The sequence below is a fragment of the Ambystoma mexicanum genome, chromosome 2q (genome assembly GCF_040938575.1).
Source record: "Ambystoma mexicanum isolate Mex_15411 chromosome 2q, UKY_AmexF1_1, whole genome shotgun sequence".
Lineage (NCBI taxonomy): Eukaryota > Metazoa > Chordata > Amphibia > Caudata > Ambystomatidae > Ambystoma > Ambystoma mexicanum.
The window spans coordinates 1275595317-1275617679 of record NC_090924.1 but is presented as its reverse complement, the minus strand read 5'-3'; the positions used below and the strand labels follow the sequence as shown (position 1 = coordinate 1275617679).

The window sequence follows — 22363 nt, the reverse complement described above, 5'->3', positions numbered from 1 at the left end:
AATTTAATTTATAATAAACTTCTCAATACCAGAAATATGGCACAAGCTATCTAGTTTTCTGTGTCCACCTAAGTTTTCATAGGGATACATTTTACAAAAATCACCATTTCGTACTTCTGTTTAAGCATTATACAGAAGTGACTTTTTATTATTTCAATTATTACTCATAAGCAAGGTCTGTCAATTACCAAGCACTATTAACTCAACATAAATTCCAAATCAAGCACAATATGTACAAAAAAGAACCAATAAATATCCATGTTCATGTACACAGTATTTCATACAATGCAAAAGACAGTTATATACACACATTAGAAAAAAACATTTGAAAAAACTTTTTCTCAGAATAGTCAACACTATATAAATTTTGAAGTTGATAGGCCCCCACTCAGAGGTTGAAACCATATGTCTCTGGATTATAAATGTTCAGTTCCATTGGGGGCATTTTCAATTGGTTAGCTAAACTCAAGGTCTACTAGCTAAACTCGGGGTCATGGAAGAAAACCCTAAAGACAGCCCTGGCTGTCAGAAAGATAATGCACTAGAGGGTATATCCCTACTCTGTCAAGGACCGGGAAATCACTAAACCACAAAACAAAAAAGTGTCCTGACAGGTTCACTAAACATATATATAAATTTAATTTATAATAAACTTCTCAATACCAGAAATATGGCACAAGCTATCTAGTTTTCTGTGTCCACCTAAGTTTTCATAGGGATACATTTTACAAAAATCACCATTTCGTACTTCTGTTTAAGCATTATACAGAAGTGACTTTTTATTATTTCAATTATTACTCATAAGCAAGGTCTGTCAATTACCAAGCACTATTAACTCAACATAAATTCCAAATCAAGCACAATATGTACAAAAAAGAACCAATAAATATCCATGTTCATGTACACAGTATTTCATACAATGCAAAAGACAGTTATATACACACATTAGAAAAAAACATTTGAAAAAACTTTTTCTCAGAATAGTCAACACTATATAAATTTTGAAGTTGATAGGCCCCCACTCAGAGGTTGAAACCATATGTCTCTGGATTATAAATGTTCAGTTCCATTGGGGGCATTTTCAATTGGTTAGCTAAACTCAAGGTCTACTAGCTAAACTCGGGGTCATGGAAGAAAACCCTAAAGACAGCCCTGGCTGTCAGAAAGATAATGCACTAGAGGGTATATCCCTACTCTGTCAAGGACCGGGAAATCACTAAACCACAAAACAAAAAAGTGTCCTGACAGGTTCACTAAACATATATATAAATTTAATTTATAATAAACTTCTCAATACCAGAAATATGGCACAAGCTATCTAGTTTTCTGTGTCCACCTAAGTTTTCATAGGGATACATTTTACAAAAATCACCATTTCGTACTTCTGTTTAAGCATTATACAGAAGTGACTTTTTATTATTTCAATTATTACTCATAAGCAAGGTCTGTCAATTACCAAGCACTATTAACTCAACATAAATTCCAAATCAAGCACAATATGTACAAAAAAGAACCAATAAATATCCATGTTCATGTACACAGTATTTCATACAATGCAAAAGACAGTTATATACACACATTAGAAAAAAACATTTGAAAAAACTTTTTCTCAGAATAGTCAACACTATATAAATTTTGAAGTTGATAGGCCCCCACTCAGAGGTTGAAACCATATGTCTCTGGATTATAAATGTTCAGTTCCATTGGGGGCATTTTCAATTGGTTAGCTAAACTCAAGGTCTACTAGCTAAACTCGGGGTCATGGAAGAAAACCCTAAAGACAGCCCTGGCTGTCAGAAAGATAATGCACTAGAGGGTATATCCCTACTCTGTCAAGGACCGGGAAATCACTAAACCACAAAACAAAAAAGTGTCCTGACAGGTTCACTAAACATATATATAAATTTAATTTATAATAAACTTCTCAATACCAGAAATATGGCACAAGCTATCTAGTTTTCTGTGTCCACCTAAGTTTTCATAGGGATACATTTTACAAAAATCACCATTTCGTACTTCTGTTTAAGCATTATACAGAAGTGACTTTTTATTATTTCAATTATTACTCATAAGCAAGGTCTGTCAATTACCAAGCACTATTAACTCAACATAAATTCCAAATCAAGCACAATATGTACAAAAAAGAACCAATAAATATCCATGTTCATGTACACAGTATTTCATACAATGCAAAAGACAGTTATATACACACATTAGAAAAAAACATTTGAAAAAACTTTTTCTCAGAATAGTCAACACTATATAAATTTTGAAGTTGATAGGCCCCCACTCAGAGGTTGAAACCATATGTCTCTGGATTATAAATGTTCAGTTCCATTGGGGGCATTTTCAATTGGTTAGCTAAACTCAAGGTCTACTAGCTAAACTCGGGGTCATGGAAGAAAACCCTAAAGACAGCCCTGGCTGTCAGAAAGATAATGCACTAGAGGGTATATCCCTACTCTGTCAAGGACCGGGAAATCACTAAACCACAAAACAAAAAAGTGTCCTGACAGGTTCACTAAACATATATATAAATTTAATTTATAATAAACTTCTCAATACCAGAAATATGGCACAAGCTATCTAGTTTTCTGTGTCCACCCGATGAGTCAGCACATGAAGACCAGGCCTAGGGAGCCACACCCGATGAGTCAGCACATGAGGATGTTCTCTGGAATAAAGGCTTACAGCTCCAGGAAAGTTCTTGTAAAATAAAAGCACTCCTGCACTGAAATAAAGTAAAAGCACTCCTGCACTGAAATAAAGTGTTCCTGCTCACATCTCTATATGAGCCTGGCACCAAAGGCGCCAGGACTGAGTGCAGCCAGGGCCCCTGTGTTTATAGGTCCCAAAGGGACATAAGTGAGTAAAGTGACCCATTGCCCCCATCACTAGATGGTATGGTTTTTGTGTTCTGGGGCCTGTGGCCATGACAGAGAGCGAGTATAGATGCAGAGGTCAGTAAAACACTTAATGTTGTCAGGGAACAGAAAATGTAGGCAGGGATTCGCAGTGGCGATGGGCATAGCATGATTCAGGGCGAACTTGAGTACGCAATCCACGAGGGGTCCGGCGAGAGAGTAGAGGGGGTGAAGCACCACGAGTCACTGTGTTCAAAGGTCAAGTCTAAGCGTTGGAAAAAGGTAATTGATGGTAAACCTTTCGTGAATCAAGACAACTTCTGCAATGAATCGGACGGGGGAATGGAAGAAAGGGGCAAGGGGGAGGAGGAAGAAGAGATCAGTGAAAGCAGGGGACCAGAAGTAGGGGGCACACAGCAACATTACGGGGGATGAACAGCGACTTCACGGGGAACCATAGAGTGCTGGCTGTACACAACCACAACACAGGGGACTAGAGGGCACAGAGCGACATCACGGGGGACCAGAGTGGGCTGAAGGCACACACCGACATCACGGGGGACCAGAGGTAGCTGGGGGCACACAGCAACAACATGGGTTACCAGAGGGGCACACCGTGACATCACAGGCGACCAGAGGGGGCTGGGGGGGGACACTGCGACATCATGGCGGACCATATGGGTGTGGGGGGTAAACAGCAACATCACAAGGAACCAGAGAGGGCTGGGGGAACACAGCAACAACATGGGGGACCAGAGGGCACACATAGACAACACGGGGACCAGGGGAGCTGGGAGGCACACAGCAACAACATGGGGGCTCAGACAGGTGGGGCACACAGCAACATCACGGGGAACCAGAGGGGGGCACACAGCGACGTCAGGGGACCAGAGGGGCTGGGGCATACAGCGACAACACAGGAGGGACCAGAGGGGGCTGAGGGCACACATCGATAACACGGGGGCTCAGAGGGGCGGGGGCATACAGCAACATCACAGGGAACTAGAGGGGGGCTGTGATGCTGGAAATGCATCGGAGAGACAGGGCCTCCATATCCTTATCCTTTACTGTTTTTTAACGTGTGTTCTGTCGTGTTTTCCGTGCAGGAGTTCATGTGGGACTCCTGCCGGTGCAACTCGCTCCTTTGGTTTTGGTGAACCGACCCATGGGATACCCTTATGGCACCTATGGGTAGGGGTGCAACCCTGTGCCCCTAGTGTAGGTTTCTGGCCACCTGTGTGTGACCCACACAGCAGGGTACGGGCTGGTGGCAGCTCTGTGCTGAATTGACTGGTGCCCTGAGCGTCCTCCATTTTGGGATGCCCAGGCCCTGTCATTGGAATCGGTAGATTCCTGATGGGGACAAAATGGCCCCTATGGCCTCTTGCCTTCTATTGCCTGTTACCTTGTTCTTCCTGAAGTCCCCGGAAGCCCTGACTCTGTCCCTTCCCCCTGACTGGCTGTTGGGTGGAAGTTGCATATTTGGTATGTTGTGGGTACACCTGTGGGTGGGACCTGGGTGAATGGAGTGTGGGACGAATACGCATTCTATGTTGTGGGTGTCTAGTATTTGACACAATGACTGAGACAGCCCTACCCGAAACCGGAATGAATGCAGTGTGGAGTGTTGAATGGCTGGGTACTTGTCCCAATACAAATAACTTGTTGTGAGTGTCTGGAGAGAAAAGTGAATGGCCTGAATGCACCGTGTGCCTGATTGGCTGCCTGCCTGCCTGTATGCCCTTAGTCGTGATTGGATGCTTGAGTATGACCTAGCGGAATGAATGGGAGATCAACAGTATATCTGGGGACCTCTCACTGCTAGGAATCGTGTTCAGAAGCTGAAGTCCACTACGACAAGTAACTGGAGTGAAGCTTGACCTTGAAGCCCTGCTGGACGAGAAGAATTGCTGTTGCTCTCCTTCACAATTTGAAATCTGCTGTGCCTCCAAGGACTGACCCAGAGAGAACCTGGTAAGGCGCCCTCTTCCCGAGCTACGAGGGACCATCGTGCACCAGCTGATCTTTGCCAATGCTCCCTGGTAGACAGACCTTCGACAGGCTGCCGACTCGAGACGGGGACAGCTGCGGAATCCCAAAGAGAAGCGCCCGGACTGTTGTCCGCCAATGTCGACGACCACCGTCACCGACCGGAGCCGCCGTGCTCCTGTTTGCCTAAAAACTTCCTTTGATCCAAGGACGCTCTCATCCGCATCGTCGCTGCTGTATCCTGCTGGAGAAAGCCTGACTGTCAACGCGCCGAGGACCTTCTGCCGGTGGGTTTCCCACCACCCAAAGACCACAGAGACAGCGACGACTCGACGCCCTTGCTGGGCCACAGTTCTTCAAACTCTTTGCGGCCCAGAACTATCGACACTGAGGTTCCCTGCACGCCTCTTCCTTGCAGGACGTTTACGCTTCCCAGTCAACGAGCACCGCTAGGAACGAAGCTGCCACTTGACCGTCGTAGCTCACCCTCTTCTCCGTTGGACGTTCAACGACCCGTGACTCCTGCCTTAAAGGGAGGGCACTCAAGAAGGGCCGTCGATTCCCCGCCGAGGAACGCTACAACACCAGGTACTTTGGGGTTGCAGAGCTATTGGGAAGTCTAGTGTGAACAATATACGGACTGGGCTTGGATCTTTATTCTACAGGTTGCCCAGGTGGGGGTATCTCCACACAGAGCTGTGTTTAACGGTAGTGACCAGCATTCTGCCAATTTTTCAACCATCTTGCTTTCCTTCCTCTCTCTACTGCTGGTTTCCTCTTTATTGATCTGTGTGACATTTTGACAGTATAGTTGATGCACTTTAATAAGATCTGATAATATTTGTGGTACCACTGTAGAACTGTATATATTTACCATTGTTGATTTTCTGAGCACAAAGTGCGTTATCGTGATATTGTATATAACCTTGAATATTAATTATATAAAGACTGTGTTTTAACCGATAAAGTGTGCAGACATTCCTTTGTGGGTGCTTGGGGACTACACTGTACTTAAGAACCAGCCTGCATCACCTCCTGAGAAGCTAGGCCTTGATTGCTCGACTACGTTACCAATAATAGAGAATCTTGGCTGTGATCCTCTGTGCCTCTTCTCTACCATATAGAGAGCAGGCGTACAGACACCCATCTCCGGTCCTTTACAGGGGCACACAGCCACATCACTGGGACCAGTGTGGGCTGGGGGCACATAGCAAAAACACGGGGGACTACATGGGGCGGGGCACACAGCGACATCATGGGGGACCAGATGGATGGGGCACACAGCAACAACACGAGGGACCAGAGGGTTCTGGGGAGCACACAGAGACATCACGGGGGACCAGAGGGTGTGGGGGCACACAGTAACATCATGGGGGACCAGAGGGGGCTGGGGCACACAGCGACAATGTAGGGGATCAGGGGGCTGGGGGCACACAGGAACAATACTGGGGACCAGTAGGTGCTGGGGGCACACACCGACATCACAGGGGACCAGGAGGCACACAGGAACAGCACAGGGGACCAGAGGATCTGAGGCACACAGGAACAATACTGGGGACCAGTCGGTGCTGGGGGCACACAGCAACATCACGGGGGACCAGGAGGCACACAGGAACAACACAAGGGATCAGAGGGTCTGAGGCACACAGGAACAACACAGCGGACCAGTGGGTGCTGGGGGCAAACAGCGACATCACAGGGACCAGAGGGGGCTGGGCACACACATCAACATCATGGGGGACTAGAAGGGGCTGGGGGTCACACAGAGACATCACGGGGGACAAGAAGGGGTGGGGGCACACAGAGATCAGAGGGGGCTGGGGCATAGAGCTACAACACGGGGGACGAGAAAGGCATAGTGGCACACAACGACATCACTGGGGACCAGGAGCTGGGGCATAGAGCGACAACACGGTGGACTAGAGGGGCTGGGGGCACAAGATACATCACAGGAACCAGGGGACCGGGAGCACAGAGCGACAGCATGGGGGACCAGATGGTCTGGGGCACACAGTGACATCATGGGGGACTTGAGGGGCACACAGAGACATCAAAGGTGGCCAGAGGAGTGGGGGCACACAGCGATATCACGGGGAACCAGAGGGGTCTGGGGCACACAGCGACAACATGGGGGACGAGAAGTGCATGGGGGCACACAGTGACATCACAGGGGACCACGGGGGACTGGGGGCACACAGCAACATCACGGGGGGCTGGGAGGCACAGGCAACCTCATGGGGTCCAGAGGGGGTTGGGGCACACAGGGACAATGCTGGGAACCAGAGGGGCTTGGGGCATGCAGTGACATCACAAGGGACCAGAGGGGCTGGGGGTACAATGACAACATTCTTGGCCAGAGGGGGTTGGGGGCACACAGTGACAACATGGGGGACCAGAGGGGCCTGGGGTCACACAGCTACATCAGGTGGGACTAGAGGGGGCTGGGGGCACACAGCGACATCATGGGGGAACAGAGGGGCTGGGGGGCTACACAGCGACATCACAGGCGGGGCTGGGGGCATGCAGCGACATCATGGGACCAGAGGGGGCTGGGGGCACAGTGACATCACGGGGGAACAGAGGGTGTGGGGGCACACAGTAACATCATGGGGGACCAGAGGGGGTTGAGGCACACAGCGACAATGCAGGGGATCAGGGGGCTGGGGGCACACAGGAACAACACTGGGGACCAGAGGGTCTGTGGGCACACAGGAACAATACTGGGGACCAGTGGGTGCTGGGGGCACACAGCAACATCACGGGGGACCAGGAGGCACACAGGAACAACACAGGGGACCAGATGGTCTGAGACACACAGGAACAACACAGGGGACCAGTGGGTGCTGGGGGCAAACAATGACATCACAGGGACCAGAGGGGGCTGGGCACACACATCAACATCATGAAGGACTAGAAGGGGCTGGGGCACAAGATACATCACAGGAACCAGGGGCCTGGGGGCACAGAGCGACAGCATGGGGGACCAGATGGTTTGGGGCACACAGTGCCATAACGTGGACCAGAGGGGGCTGGGGACACACAGTGACGTCATGGGGTACTAGAGGGGCTGGGGGGCACACAGAGATATCACGGGGGACAAGAGGCGGTGGGACACACAGCGATATCATGGGGGGTTAGAAGGGGCTGGGGCATAGAGCTACAACACGGGGGACGAGAAGGGCATAGGGGCACACAGCGACATCACTGGGGACCAGAAGGCTGGGGGAATAGAGCGACAACACGGTGGACTAGAGGGGCTGGGGCACAAGATATATCACAGGAACCAGGGGCCTGGGGGCATAGAGCACAGCATGGGGGACCAGATGGTTTGGGGCACACAGTGCCATAACGTGAACCAGAGGGGGCTGGGGACACACAGCGACATCATGGGGTACTAGAGGGGCTGGGGGGGCACACAGAGACATCACTGGTGACCAGAGGGGTGGGGGCACACAGCGATATCATGGGGACGAGAAGCGCATGGGGGCACACAGCGACATCACAGGGGACCACAGGGGACTGGGGGCACACAGCGACATCACAGGGTACCAGGGAGCTGGGGGGCACAGGCAACATCATGGGGTCCAGAGGGAGTTGGGGGTACACAGCGACATCATGGGGGACCAGAGGGGGCTGGGACACACAGGGACAACGCTGGGAACCAGAGGGGCTTGGGGCATGCAGCGACATCACAAGGGACCAGAGGAGCTGGGGGTACAGTGACAACATTGGTGGCCAGAGGTTGTGGGGGCACACAGTGACAACATGGGGGACCAGAGGGGCTGGGGGTCACACAGCTACATCACATGGGACTAGAGGGGGCTGGGGGCACACAGCGACAACATGGGGGGAACAGAGGGGCTGGGGGCTACACAGCGAAATCACAGGAGGGGCTGGGGGCACACAGCGACATCATGGGGATCAGAGGGGGCTGGAGCATACAGCAACAGCACGGGGTACAGAGGGTCCTGTGGGTATACAGGCATACAGTGACATCACAGGGAACCAGAGGGGGGGTGGGGGCACACAGCGACAACACGGGGGAGCAGAGAGGCTGGGGATACATAGCAACATCACGGGGGAAGTGTACCTGAAGCGGACAGAGGCCTTAGTTATGGGCCTTATTGGTGAAAGGCAGCAAGGATACTGGCAAGGATATGTGAATACCAGTAAGGAGAGAGTTTGTGTGGAGTTATGATCCAAGGAGGTCGATATTCTGCATTTCAGGCATGCGGTTGCTTAATAGTGAATTAATGGGCTTATTCAGTGATAACATTGTTGTGGATATCATTGAGCATTAGGCATCGGGTTGCTAGGGTTTAATCGTTTCAGAAGGTCGTGGTTGGTATTATGGAAAGAGCCATGTTTTTAGAGCTTTGCGGAATGTCATATAGTCTTGGATGCGTCGAACATGAGGGGGAAGTGAGTTCCACAGAGTTGGGGCCAAGGTTGAGAAGGCGGATCCTCCGATCCTGACAGAGTTTGAGGTTGGAATCACTACAAGGAGGGCAGTGCTTGATCTTAGGGTGCGGGATGGGAGGTATGGTTTTATCTTTTCTTGCTGGTATAATGGGCTAGTCTTGTGCACTGCACGGTGAGTGATGCACAGGGTCTTGAAGGTGACTTTTTCATCCAACTGTGAGCCAGTGGAAGGTTCTGAGAGTTGGAGAGATGTGGTCTCTTTGACCCAGGGCAAGGAGCAGTTTTGAAGCAGCGTTTTGGGCTCTTTGGAGTTTGTTAAGTTGGTATGTCGGGGCTCCTAAGTATAGGGAGTTGGCATAGTCCAGTCTCGACATCACAATAGCCATCACTGCTGCAAGTCTGTTCGGGTAGGAGAGGTAGGGAAAAATGCGTCTGAGAAGTTTGAGGTGGCAGTGACAGCATTGTGAAACATTGTTGATCTGACGGGAGAGGGTCAGGCCCCAGTCCATAGTGCAGCCTAGGTGTTTAACTGTATCGGAGGGGGGAAGGAGGTCCGGTGGATGGGGGCAATGGGAGCGGTTGTGGTAGCAGGGCAGTGTTCCCACACACCATGATTTCAGTCTTAGCAGGGCTCAAAAGGGGGTAGTTTATTGTCATCTATCGGTCAATGTCACGAGACAGCTTTCAAGGTCAGGGAGGGGTTTGGTGCCTGTCTTGGGAATTCTTAGGATAATTTGGGTATCGGATAATTTGGGTATCGTCAGCGTAGTTGTAACAGGAGATGTTGTGCATGCAGATGATTCCTGGTAGAGCGGTCATATAGAGGTTGACCAGGAGAGCAGACAGGTAAGCGCCTTGAAGTACTCCAGTGTTCACCGAGCGAGCAGTTGAGACATAAGGGGAGAGGAGGGTTATTTGTTTCCTGTTGCTTAGGAAGGAGGCGATCCATTTGAGAGCAGTGCCACGTATTCCTAGGGAGTGAAGGCGGTCAAGGAGGATTGAGTGGTTAACCGTGTCGAAGACTGCGGAAAGATCGAGGAGAATCAATGCTGCGCAGCCTTCATAGTCTGCAGTGACCTTGAGATCATTCCAGATCGATAGAGTGGATTCAGTTCCATGTCGCGGTCTGAAGCCTGATTGTGCGGGGTTGAGGAGGCAGTTGGATTCTACAAAGGAGTTGAGCTGGGTGTATGCAGTCCGGTCAATGAGTTTCGCAAGAAATCTGGTGTTGGAGATCGGTCTGTAATTCTTGGGGTCAAGCGGGTTAAGGGATGCCTTTTTTAGAAAAGGCTTGACATGCGCTATTTTGAAGGCATCTGGGAAGATGCCAGAGGTGAGGGATTCATTCAGAATGGCTCTTGCATATTCTACTGCGCAGGTAGACGAGAATATTTCTTTCAGGACAGAGGCCGGACAGGGGTCGAGGGGTGACCCAGAGGGTTTGCTGGCTGATAGCAGGAAGCACTTTCATTCAAGGAGCCCGTTGTAAAGCATTGCACCACGTGGCTCCTTGAATGAAAAGGCTGCCTGCTGGGTGTGAGCTGGGGCACAATGATGTTACACCTTTGGTGCGATCAGCCCCTTCTTTGGTTTAAAATGAGGGGCTGGGCACAAAGGTAATAAATAATGCCAGTGCGCCTCAGCTCTACTTCTTTTAGCAACCCCCACCCCTTAGGTGAGGGCGGGGGCTCTCGATAGGGGGCATGGCTTAAGCACGCCTGTACTTAGGCCACACACCCTAATGAGACCCCCCCCACGCCTCGATTTCTAATCCCACTTAAAGCACTGGATATAGGCGGCACCATCTTACTCAAATGACAAAGTACTTTACATTTTTCAAATAAATGTATTTGGAACACCACTATCCATACTTGCATTATGTGGAGGATTGACGTTACAATATCGAAACAAATAACGAGGCTGAAAAAAAAAGATTTTTATTTTTTTATTTTTAAAGAAAACGATTCCGAAATTGTCTTATTTTTTTTGCTTTTATTTTTCCCTACAGCCCCCCCCTCCCGCACATTCCCCTTACCTTAATTTATTCCCTTACCACCTCACCCCCATCTATTTGTTTGGAGAAAAGGTACAAATAAATGGAAGAAATTTGATTTTAAAAATGCAGCCTTTTCAGCCTCACTATTTTTAACTTCGTTTTTTTTTCAAGCAATAGCCTATGTGGAATCTATGCACACAACCAATTGACCAAGAACCTCCTTCCGGGTACTGGGTGTAACAATTTAGTGCAAATACACTGCTTATACTACATTATTTTCAAAACAATAGTAGGAAACAGTTTTTAATGAACTTAAATTTAAACATCTAATCAGACAACATTAAAATTGTAAAACAGATAGGGCTCTATCAGAGCCTTGGCGATAGCCTTGCAGTAATACTGCCAGGATAACGCCAATGCAAATAGTGTTACCGCTACTCGGTCCGAGTAGCAGTGCAGCAGTAAGTTCCCATTCCCTATGGGGTTGCCAGCGCTATTAGCACCGGCACAATTAGTACTGCGCTAATAGCGCTGAAAAACTGGCGGAAAATGGAGTATTTTACCTCCAGCAAAAAGCTGGAGGTAAAACTACAAACTGTCCACCCAACTCATGATTTGGCCAGCTCTTAAATGCAATCAGTAGATCAGTCCAGAACTTGACCTCTGCAAGGATATATGTTGATTCACACATATGAGCCCAATGCCCTTTTTCTAAATCCAAAGGCTGTATCAAGCTGCAGAAACCTTTGAACGCCAAAGGCCCAATGCCCTTTCTATAAACCTTAATGGAGAGGGAGGGTGGGCACCACAATTACAAGGGAGTAGGTGCAAGCCATTCAAATTTCAGGCGTCCTCCAGAAAAATCGATCAGCACCCTATCGGGAACAAAAACACCAAAAAGCTTTTCTAATGAGAACTTCAACAGAACCTAGGAGGCCTTTCTGTATGATATGATATATGTCATTTATAACGCACCTGTACACAAGGTTAAGGGGGAACAGAGGGGGGGGTGCAGGGGAGTGCCAGGGAGAGGGAAAGGGGGAAGTGCAATCGGGGCAGTATTTCTCTGAGTGAGTGCAGCCAGGGCAGCGTGGCTCTGGGTAAGTGCAAGGAGACAGGGGACTGTAGAGGTTACAGTTACAGCCCTGAAGCGTGCGTTAGGCACAGAGGCAGTGCAGGGGAGACTGATCATAGAGGAGCCAGGTACCCAGTGAGACTCTGAGGGTAGCCAAGCAAAAAGTCGGTGCATTAGACAGGTAGGTCAGCAGGGGAGTGAGGGAGAGAACGCAGAGGAGAAAAGGAAGGTCCTGAGCTGCTTCTGGAACTTCAGGTAGTCCAGTTCAAGTTTGAGAGGGGCAGCGAGGCCATTCCAGAAGGAGGCACCTGCAGAAGAGAGAGAGATCTACTCCCCACTCTCTGCCTGGGGAAGCGTCTGACCCTCAGAGAGTTGGAGGTAGCTGAGCGAAGGGCTCAAGAAGGAAGGTATTTTGGAAGAGAGAGAGTTGGATGTAGTGTGGGCCACGGCCCCAGAAGGCCTTGTGGATGATGCAGAGGGTTTGATCTTGATCCTTGCAGCCACTGGGAGCCAGTGGAGAGATTTCAGGGCTGGAGAGATACGGTCCCTGGGCTTGAGGCCAAGGATAAGTCTTGCATTCCTGTTCTGGATTAGTTGCAGTGGGCGGTGTGAGAAACCAAAGGGTGACTCACCCGCTGGTCCTCAGGGACTTGTCATCCAGGTGGCCAGGACACAGCCATTGCTTTTGGATTCAGTTCCTGGTGGTGGACCAGTGCGGGAGGATCATCTGGGTGACGTGTCTTTAGGGAGTGGGGGTGAGACAGCCGATGGTGAGAAGCAGTATTCCCCCATCCTATTTTGTAGGATTTTCCAAAGTCTCAACTTCCCCTCCCACTTTTTACACAAACACTGGGCTGAGGAAGAGGGTGACAGAGTAACCAGACTAACTCTCTCACATCGTACTGGACATCCCCCATTAATCAGGGTCAGGCAAAGTCAGGCACTTTACACTAAGTGCATACACCTGATACCAGTTAGCACTCCTCACACGAATAAAAGGTATCACCTAAAGACACACTCTGAGCAAGGCGGAACACGAGTGTGAGCAGAACCTCCGGGACTAAGGCACACCTACTGGAGCAGAGCAATGGACTGAGGGACGAGAGCAGCGGACAGAAACCCAAGGGTTCCCTACTGAAGGTTATTGGATCCGACAGACTGTGAAAGACATGTGAAGAAGGCCAGATCCCACAAGTGAAGATTGTATTGTGTTTCAAGGACGCTAGCAACCCTCCCAAGTGAACGGCAGAGTTGGGGGGGGGGGGGTGAGGCCAAGCCTGTGGTACTGAACTTGACTTGTGAATTGGAAATAGCAAAACAAGAAAAAAAAGCACACATAGCCGGTGAGTTGGCAAGCGACCTGAGACCGGTGTGTGTCAAAGCGAATGAAGTAGCAACATTATACCACAAGTGAAGGATGCACGCGTATGGATGAGACACAAATAAAGGCAGACCTGTGAATGAACTTTGAAGTAAAAGGCAACTATGAGATTAGCGATACTAAGAGATGGAGTGGTCCAGCAAAAGAAAGTAGCCCATTTGAAAATCTCTGTGTATAGGCGCGTTACAAATACCATATAATATCATATCATATCATATCTGTCAAAGGTACATTGTTTGAAGTTATAAAACAAACAAGCAGCGAAAATAAATTTTAACGCAAGTAAACGTGAACTTTGAGTCAAAGTGGTCCTGCGGTGGTCTGTAAAGAGAACCACACACATTCGAAAGTCTTCGACATCTGAAAAGGGTTCGAGCATGATTAAGGGAGACCCGAAGTACAATAAGCTTGGGGAAGGGAGCACCTGGCAAGTTTGTGTTGAGCTGTGACGTGAGAGGTCTGAGCCAGACAGAGGGGGACCTACGTGAACTGTGTGCTGTAAGGTCTGAGCCTTGTAGAGAGGGGCCTTTGTGAAATTTACATTGGAATACCATTTTGAAAGTCAAGAAAGAAACTTTAACGTGGAAGGCCAGGCAGGCCTCAATCCACGGTTTGGAACTGCTTAAAGTGTCAGAAACCGAGCCAGAGTGTGTTTAAGGTGAGGACGAGAGCTGTTTCAACCACCTTTATTCTTTTGAACACTACTTTTTCCTTTGCATACATTTCTTTTTTTACAAGAGATAGGGCAGGCATTAGGTTTTTGTTAGCATAGGCCATTTTGATTTGACAGACTCTACTAGGACTGTTTTCTTTATTGTTTGATGGTTGAGACTATCCAAAATTTTCAATAAAGGTTTTATAAATTGTATCCATTGTATCAGTGTGATACTTGTGATACCATGCCTTCCCTATGGCGGAGAGTAGCGGAAGGCAGATTGAGAAAGAGGCTCTTCCAGTAGTCCAGCCTAGGGAGAACCAGGGCTCTGGAGACAGCGAGTTTCTGGGGGAGCGTGATAAAAGGAAGAATACCTCTGAGGAGCTGCAGCTGGTAGTGTGCCTTCTTGGCAAGGTCTGTGATGTGAGGAGAGAAGGAGAGAGTGGAATTGAAGGGGACACCAAGGTTTTTTGCCTTACAGGAAGACGAAGGAAGTGGGCCCAAGGAGAGCGGCCAGAGTGAGAGAGGGAAAGCGAGAGCAGGGGTCCCAACAAGAAGGATTTCAGTCTTACTGGCATTAAGACAGAGATTGTTGGAGGCGCACCAATCCTGAATCGTGGATAGACAGTCAGGAATGAGCGAGAGTGGCGAGGAGGCTGAGGGAGCCTGAAAGAGAGCCGAGTGTCATCTGCATAACGCTGAAAGTTAGAGGAGAAGGTAGAGATCAGGTGGGCCAAAGGGGCCAAGTAGATATTGAAGAGCCAGGGTGAGAGGATAGAACACGGGGGAACACCACATGTAGAGAGAGAGGTTGTTGAAAGAAAGGACCCAAGTTGGACCTGGGAGGATCTGTCCAGGAGGAAGGAGGTCAACCACTCCAGGGCCTGATCCGTGATGCCCAGGTTCTCGCAATGTCGATTGATCAGGATGGCATGACTGACCATGTCAAAATCAGAAGAAAGGTCAAGGAGGATGAGGACAGAAGGAAGGCTGGAATAAAGATTAGAGAGCAGATCTTCACAGGAGAGCAATTACCAGGCCTTTGGCTTCTCTGAAGCCAGTCTAATGGCCATGGAGTAAACACCACTGTATGTTAAACATATTCAATAATGGTTTCACTGTAAACAATTCTCCTGATGAGGCTTGTAGGTTAGCCATTACTTTACACTCTGAAAATGTACATGGTAGCCATGTACTGCACTTAGAAGATGGTGAAGCTAGCCTAGGCCTAGCACACAATAGATCTAGGTAATAGCAAATACACCACACTTAGATGAAGATAGCCCATGTGTTGCACTTGGAAGATTTTGAGGGGAGCCAGTCTGTTGCACTGTTTACTTATTATTCTCTAACTTCCTAACACTCAGCACATCACCACCCATTACATAACTAACTTGACACAAACCTCTGACACAAGATACTGAAACTACAAACACTCTCCCATCTCTCTACAACACCTAACACCCACCTAAAACACCTGCATACAAAAGCCAATCCACTAAATGTGCACAGTGTGATGAATCCTACGGATCCCTCACTGAAACCCTGCCTAAAATATCCTCCCGGTTGGCCAGGGAAAGGCGGACACTTCCTGATCCCGACCTTGGCGGTGGTGTACTGCAGGTGGATCACCCTGTAGAGGAAAAGGGTCAGGAGAGTGAAGGATACTTGTGGGATGAGGCACAGTATTTAACCTGTTGTAAAGAAGACATCCTCCAAATACCGCAGTATGTAATGGCCTGTTGCCATAATTCTTTTGGTCCACAAGTGGACCAACTGAATGTAAATGAATTCAGCCATAAACCCTGTGGTGTTCAAAGTAATAACCATTCTGTTATAACCCAAGAAATGCCTACGGCTATAAATTCTGCTTGCTCCCAAAAGCATGATAAGAGGAAGTTATATATTAATAGAAGTTTTAAAACCAAAGATCCACATTCCTCTTCTCAAACCTGCCTTATGACTGATTCTTGTGATATCCCTTTGTTAAATATCGTAGAAAGTGGAAATCAAATGTGTCATAAAAAAGGAGTTAAGAAAACAAACGTTATCATTATGGACTTCAAGTCCCATAATTATCTCAGTAATGGGACGCGGCAGAGGGATGCAGAGGAACAAAAGGTGTAGGAGGGGTCAGCCAATTAGTAGAAATGACATAAACCCAAGGGAGACTGAGAGGCTTAAAAAGCCCCCTCAGGTGCAGGTAAAGATAGAAGCTGAGGAAACAGAGGTAGCAGAGGAAGCAGGACTGGAGAAGGCAGTGCTGGACGTGTATATTGTGAGAAGAAGTAGCAGAGAAGCAAGAAGATGCCGGGACTGTTGTGAGTCCCGAGAGGATCTGTGCCTCTACAATCCCAAGCTGCAGATGTCATGCAGCGGGAAGGGTGGAGAAGAAAAGCTTACTCAGGAAGACTGCATCATGCAGGAATCAGACGTGGTGGGAGCAGTCAAACGTTCTCAGTTTGCAGGGTTGCACTGGAGAGTCTCCGGAGTCAGGACGACTCCAAACCAGCGTGGCGGAAGTGGCAGCAACCAAAGAGAGAGGGTGCACCTGGTCGGGAGAAGCCACGGGTCCAGCAGTCCTACGAATAAGAGGAGCACCAGGAACCGATTTACCTAGTGGGTCTAAGGCACGCGAGTGACTCTGGGACACTATGGTGCAGGCCGCGTGTTAGGCGTGAGCAGGATCACTTGCGAGCAAGTGAAAGGCAGAGTAATAAGTATTACAAATACAGAACTGTTGCTAACTTACAAAAGCAAGCTGATAAGCATTTCGAATAACAAACTGTTAAAAACGTATAGAGGTGGCAGATGTTAAATCGAGCAAAACCTAGCATTGAGCATGTGATTTTGGGAAAACAAGAACAACCCGGTGGGGAGGCCTCAGACTCCTAAGCATACCACCACTACCCAAGCCAAGAGAACCCAAAGAACAGGCAATATCAGTCTAACAAAAGTTGCCAAATGCAAGAGGGGAATGTTGAAATTCACCAGGGTTGTCAAGGTTGTAACCGAGGCTCTGGGACACATAACATTGTGCTTGATATAAACACACAGTGCTACAGCCATGGAAGAAGCCAGAGAATACTTTATCCTGACCAGTATCTTGTTGATGCAGAAGGGAAAGAAAGTTGGCAAACAGGCTGCCCTTCTGGGTGAAGTTATCCAGAGGGATATGAGCGCCCTTGTAGACAATTCCTAATATAAATTAATGTGAATGTTGTATTCCCTGAAGGCTTCTAGCATTTCTGATACCAAAGTAGACTATTGAAGTTGTTGTTATTCTAAGTTATCATTGAAGTACTTGTCTATTTTGGTTATGAAGCGGTAGGTGGGCAGGCGAGTATACCCGTAGGGCAATAAGTGATTGCCCAGAAGAAACCTGGTTAAAGGATACACCAGGTAGTAGAAGGTGCAAGTGTTGAAGAGTGGTGGTAATAGAAAACAACATGTTGAGTTGTGACATTTGGGGAAGAATTGTGCAAGCTGGTTGAATAAAAGTTACAATTCTTTTTGCCATTAAAAATGTGGAGATGCATCATGACCAAATTATTTCTTGTTGCCATAAACCTGAAAAAGTTCTTATTCTAGGAGGAATGGGAGCTTTTGACTTTTCTAGGATACTTTACTGGAGTAACAGAACTTTGTGAACTTGAGCACCAGAACTTAAGGACTGTACTGGAACTTTGTGTAGAAACTTATTTCCTTGTTTTTCCCGTGAACTGTGGAAAAAACCCTTGTTTGAATCTAGCGAAGGGAAGTTCACCCCGAGCACAATAGACTGATCATATTGTGTATCAGGTTATATATATGTGCTGAATTGAATTGCCATATTATTCATTTTTGCTTAGATTGTTATATAAATGTGTGGGTTCGCTATCCCTTGGCTAGAGTGTTCCCCTTAGTTTACTTTAGGCAGGGAAATCCTTGTCAGGGTAGGGAAAGTGAGGCGTTTATTCAACCGGTTTATTTAATAAAATGGCAAAAAGTTGAAAACTCTCTGCAAAGTTTTCCGCATAACATTTATTATTGTTTGGTTTGCTTTGTTTAATAGTTTTTATTAGGTGTGTTCGTTTACAGGCAATATAAACACACAGTATAAACTTTTTTATATTTTGTAATTTTGTGGAACATTATACCTAAAAATTAATAGAACAAATTGATATGATAAAATGATAGTTTTTGCGAATTAATAATGGGACAAAAAGGGGAGACAAACAAGACAGTGTAGAATTGGGAAGGTGGAGAGGGGGGCTAACCTATAGTGGCGTTGATGATATATAATTAATCTTACTTAATCAGTATTATTACGGTATTGAACAAAAATATACAATTTAATTTTTTATTACATTTGTGCAAACAATCAATAGAAAATGTGTGACATTTTTCAATCCAATGCGTAAAGCAAATAGAGTTCCACCAGGTGTTATAAGACACATTGGTTGTATGTTTCCAGCTATTAATATAGTGTGGTAAGCAATACTGATAAATTAAATAGTGCAGGTGATATGATATGGCATTTATAATCAGTTCAATCTGTTCTATATAAGGATTAACAATGGCGCCAATCATAAGATGACAGAGTGACAAAGGTTCTTTAAAGTGGAATATTTTTTGCAAGCATATCCAGATTTTGGTCCAAAATGCATGAAAAAATGTACAATCAAAAAGTAAATGAATAAAATTGGCATTTGGTAAATGACATGACCAGCAATTGTTAGATGAATTACCTGCTACTTTTGCAATTCTCAGGAGCATAAAAAATGCATGGTGCAAAATATTAAAAAAATAGTTTGAGTTAAGTTGGCTGCTACAGATGTTGAGTAATATAGTTTTCATATTTTTTAATCACATTTTTGAGGTGGGTTGAAAGTTCCAATCAAGCTCCCATTGCCTAGTGATACTAGAAATGTATAAGTTAGGAGACAACGGCTCATTTAGAAAATAATATCATTTGGCAGCTTTAACTGAAAGATTACTAATTAAACAAGTTAGTAAGGGGGAAGGGATTTTTGGGTTAGAGTGGTTAAGGAATTAGTTACTCATTTTAGAAGAGATCTGTGAAAGGTTAGATCAGATTCAGGGATATTGTATAGTATATGAAACTGTGCAAAAGGAATTTCTATAGAATTGTTCAATAGATGTTTAACAAGTTTGACAAGCAAAATCTGTAGATGTTTCGGTTCAGAAACACAACGGTATGCAGACCTGCTGTTATATAATATATCTCAATCGTTTTAAGATGTTAATATTAAGATGAAGTGCCCATATATGATGAACAATCTCGCCGTTCTGAGGAGCCTCTCACTTAAGCCGCCATCTTAGGTGCTGCTTGGCCACACCGCCTTCCGGCTAACATTTCTGACTCCTCACAGCAGTGAGTGGTTTTTCAGAACTGAAGCTAGCAACGGTACATCAAAGATCTCTTGCACTTAAACCTCTCTATTTCCCACTAACCTTCCCAACCCCCTTCCATTTCAGATCTGCCAGAGCGCCTGGAGACAATGAAAAATAGCAGCAGTGCGCGGTACAAGTCCCAATAACATAACAGAGTAACAAAGAATTGCATAAAACACATCCTTTGAATGGTACAATGATTGTGTTTTTCTCAACTATGGTGGAAGTGACAACAACCAATGCATTCTGGACCTACAGGAAAAGACCACACCTTCCTCAAGAACAATTTCCAACACAACCATGTTGCCAATCATTGCTGCTACCATGGACCTGGAGGTGCTCCATGCTGATGTCCAGCTGCTGGTGCTGGAATAGCTACAATGGTGACAGGAACCCAGGGATAGGAGGAGGGGGATGGGGATACAGGTGGCAAGACAGAGGCTTCCTGTGATCCCTCGCACACAGGCCACACACTGGGCCCTCACAGACAGCCAGATATTTACCCTGTATTGCTTAAACAGGGAGACCATTCATGATCCCCTGCCCCACACCTGGAGGACATTAGGAGCGGGATCGACATCAGGACAGGCATACCTCTGCTTCTGATGCTCTTGTTTGTCCTGCACTTCCTGCCGTGGCACTTTCCAGCACTCCCTGGCTCAGCTGCATGACATTTTGCAGCCTGCCTTCTCCAGAGTGCTGGGGCAGGTTCTGGAGGTCCTCCTGCGCCATGTGGGCTAGCACTTCCCCTCCTCACCACTCAGGCTCAGTTAAACGTCACCAAGGCCCACTTCTAAGCGATTGTGGGCATGCCCAATGTGTTGTCAGCATTGGACTGCACGCACTTAGAGCTGGTGCCCCACCTCAGAGGAGACTTACAGGAACCGGAAGCAGTTTCATTCCCTCAATGTCCAGTTGACCTGTGATGCCATCCTGACCATCACACACTGCTGTACCCGGTTCCCAGGATCAACCCACGGCTCCATGGTCCAGCGGAACAGCACCTTGCTGACTTACATGGCGTGTCACAGAGGACAAAGGACCTGGATATTGGGCGAGTAAATGAACATTTACTCCTACATTGCAGAATGGGTGACAGGCAAAAGGGGGGGGGGGCTATTTCACAAATGCATGTCTGGCAAGCACCCTGCGAATGCAGGACCAACCAGCACACGCCTCAATTGACAGGCACAAACACACAGAAGTAGCACATGCTGGAGATGTAGCAGTCACTGACTAGGCCGTTTCAAACCAAACGGACATCCACATGTAATGCACTACAGGTACCACAATGCAAAAATCCCCCCCATGCCAGTGAAACCATAGACTAGGCCATCTAGGGTCATGAGATGTATGTCCTCATGAGACATGGGACATGCATGCACTGACTGATCACTGAGATTCCGCCGTCACAAGAAACGCCACTGCCGAGCATCATTACTCATGCATCCTCACCACTTGCAGATAACGCAGGAAACCTGCTGCTTCTGTGGCTGATGGCCCCTCTGAGGAATCTCCAGGTGCAGGAGGAAACGGCATACAACAGGATGCGTTTGAGGACCAGGGAGATCATCAAGTGGACCATCGGGCTCTTGAAGGCACGTTTCAGCTGCCTACAGCGGTCTGGGGGTACGATCATGTACCGACCAGAGAAGGTAGGGCAGATAGTCCTGGCCTGTGCAATGTTGCATAGTATATGTCAGATGCAACATATTCCTGCCCCCAGATCTGGACATTCCTCTGCCAGAGGATGATGCTGATGATGCAGTGCCAGCCGGGCCCATGCACGTACGCATGTAGGGCCAGGATGGGCACATGACCCATCAAGAACACATAGATAGCTCTTTCTGAGTACCCCTTTCACTTTGCACTTCCCTTGTACCATACTGCATATGATGACCAAAATAGGGAATGTCCACTCATTGCTTCTAGTGAATATGTATTGAAAAACAGTGCTAATTCCAACACTCTGTGTGCCCCTCCCCAGACTCCCTACCCTAACACCCACTCCCCATACACCCTTCACACCTCTCTCCCCACACACACACACCCTCCCCAAACACACCCGTCCCCACACACACACCTCTCCCCCTCCCCAAACACCCCATATGCACAAAGTAAATTTGAGTGTTAGACGAAGTGTCACTTTCGCTACCTCTTCATCTCAGGGCTGTTGGCTGGCCCAGTTGTCAAGGAAAGCTGCTGGGAGTGACGCCTTGGGCTGCCCTGCTGCACGCTCCCGGGGGTAGTGGTGGACGATGGCAGGTCAGATCTCTGGGCCCACAAAAGCGCAAGAGTAACTTGTAGGGAGTGCATGAGGGACTTAGACATTGCTGACATCCCCTCCTTGCCCTTGCAGACCCTTTGTGCCAGAATGAGAAGGTGGCGGTGGTACAGCCTTGTGCCCGTGCACTCCTATGGCTGCTGGCCTGGATGCACTTACGAAGCTGCCGCAACTTGGTGAGCTGCTGCTAGGCGAGTGTGGTCATTGCCCATGCCTGTCCTCCATTGCACATAGTTGCGCATTCAAGTCCTGGTTGCTGGGCATCGGTAGAGAAGGGGGGCTGTGCAGTGTTATCGGGCT

The 22363-nt window shown here is 47.7% G+C and overlaps 1 long non-coding RNA gene across 1 annotated transcript in view; it reads right to left on the bottom strand.

Moving 5' to 3' along the window:
- The window catches only part of LOC138570090 (uncharacterized), a 31766-nt gene that overhangs the window by 6194 nt on the left and 3209 nt on the right, over positions 1 to 22363 (bottom strand). The window lies entirely within an intron of this gene.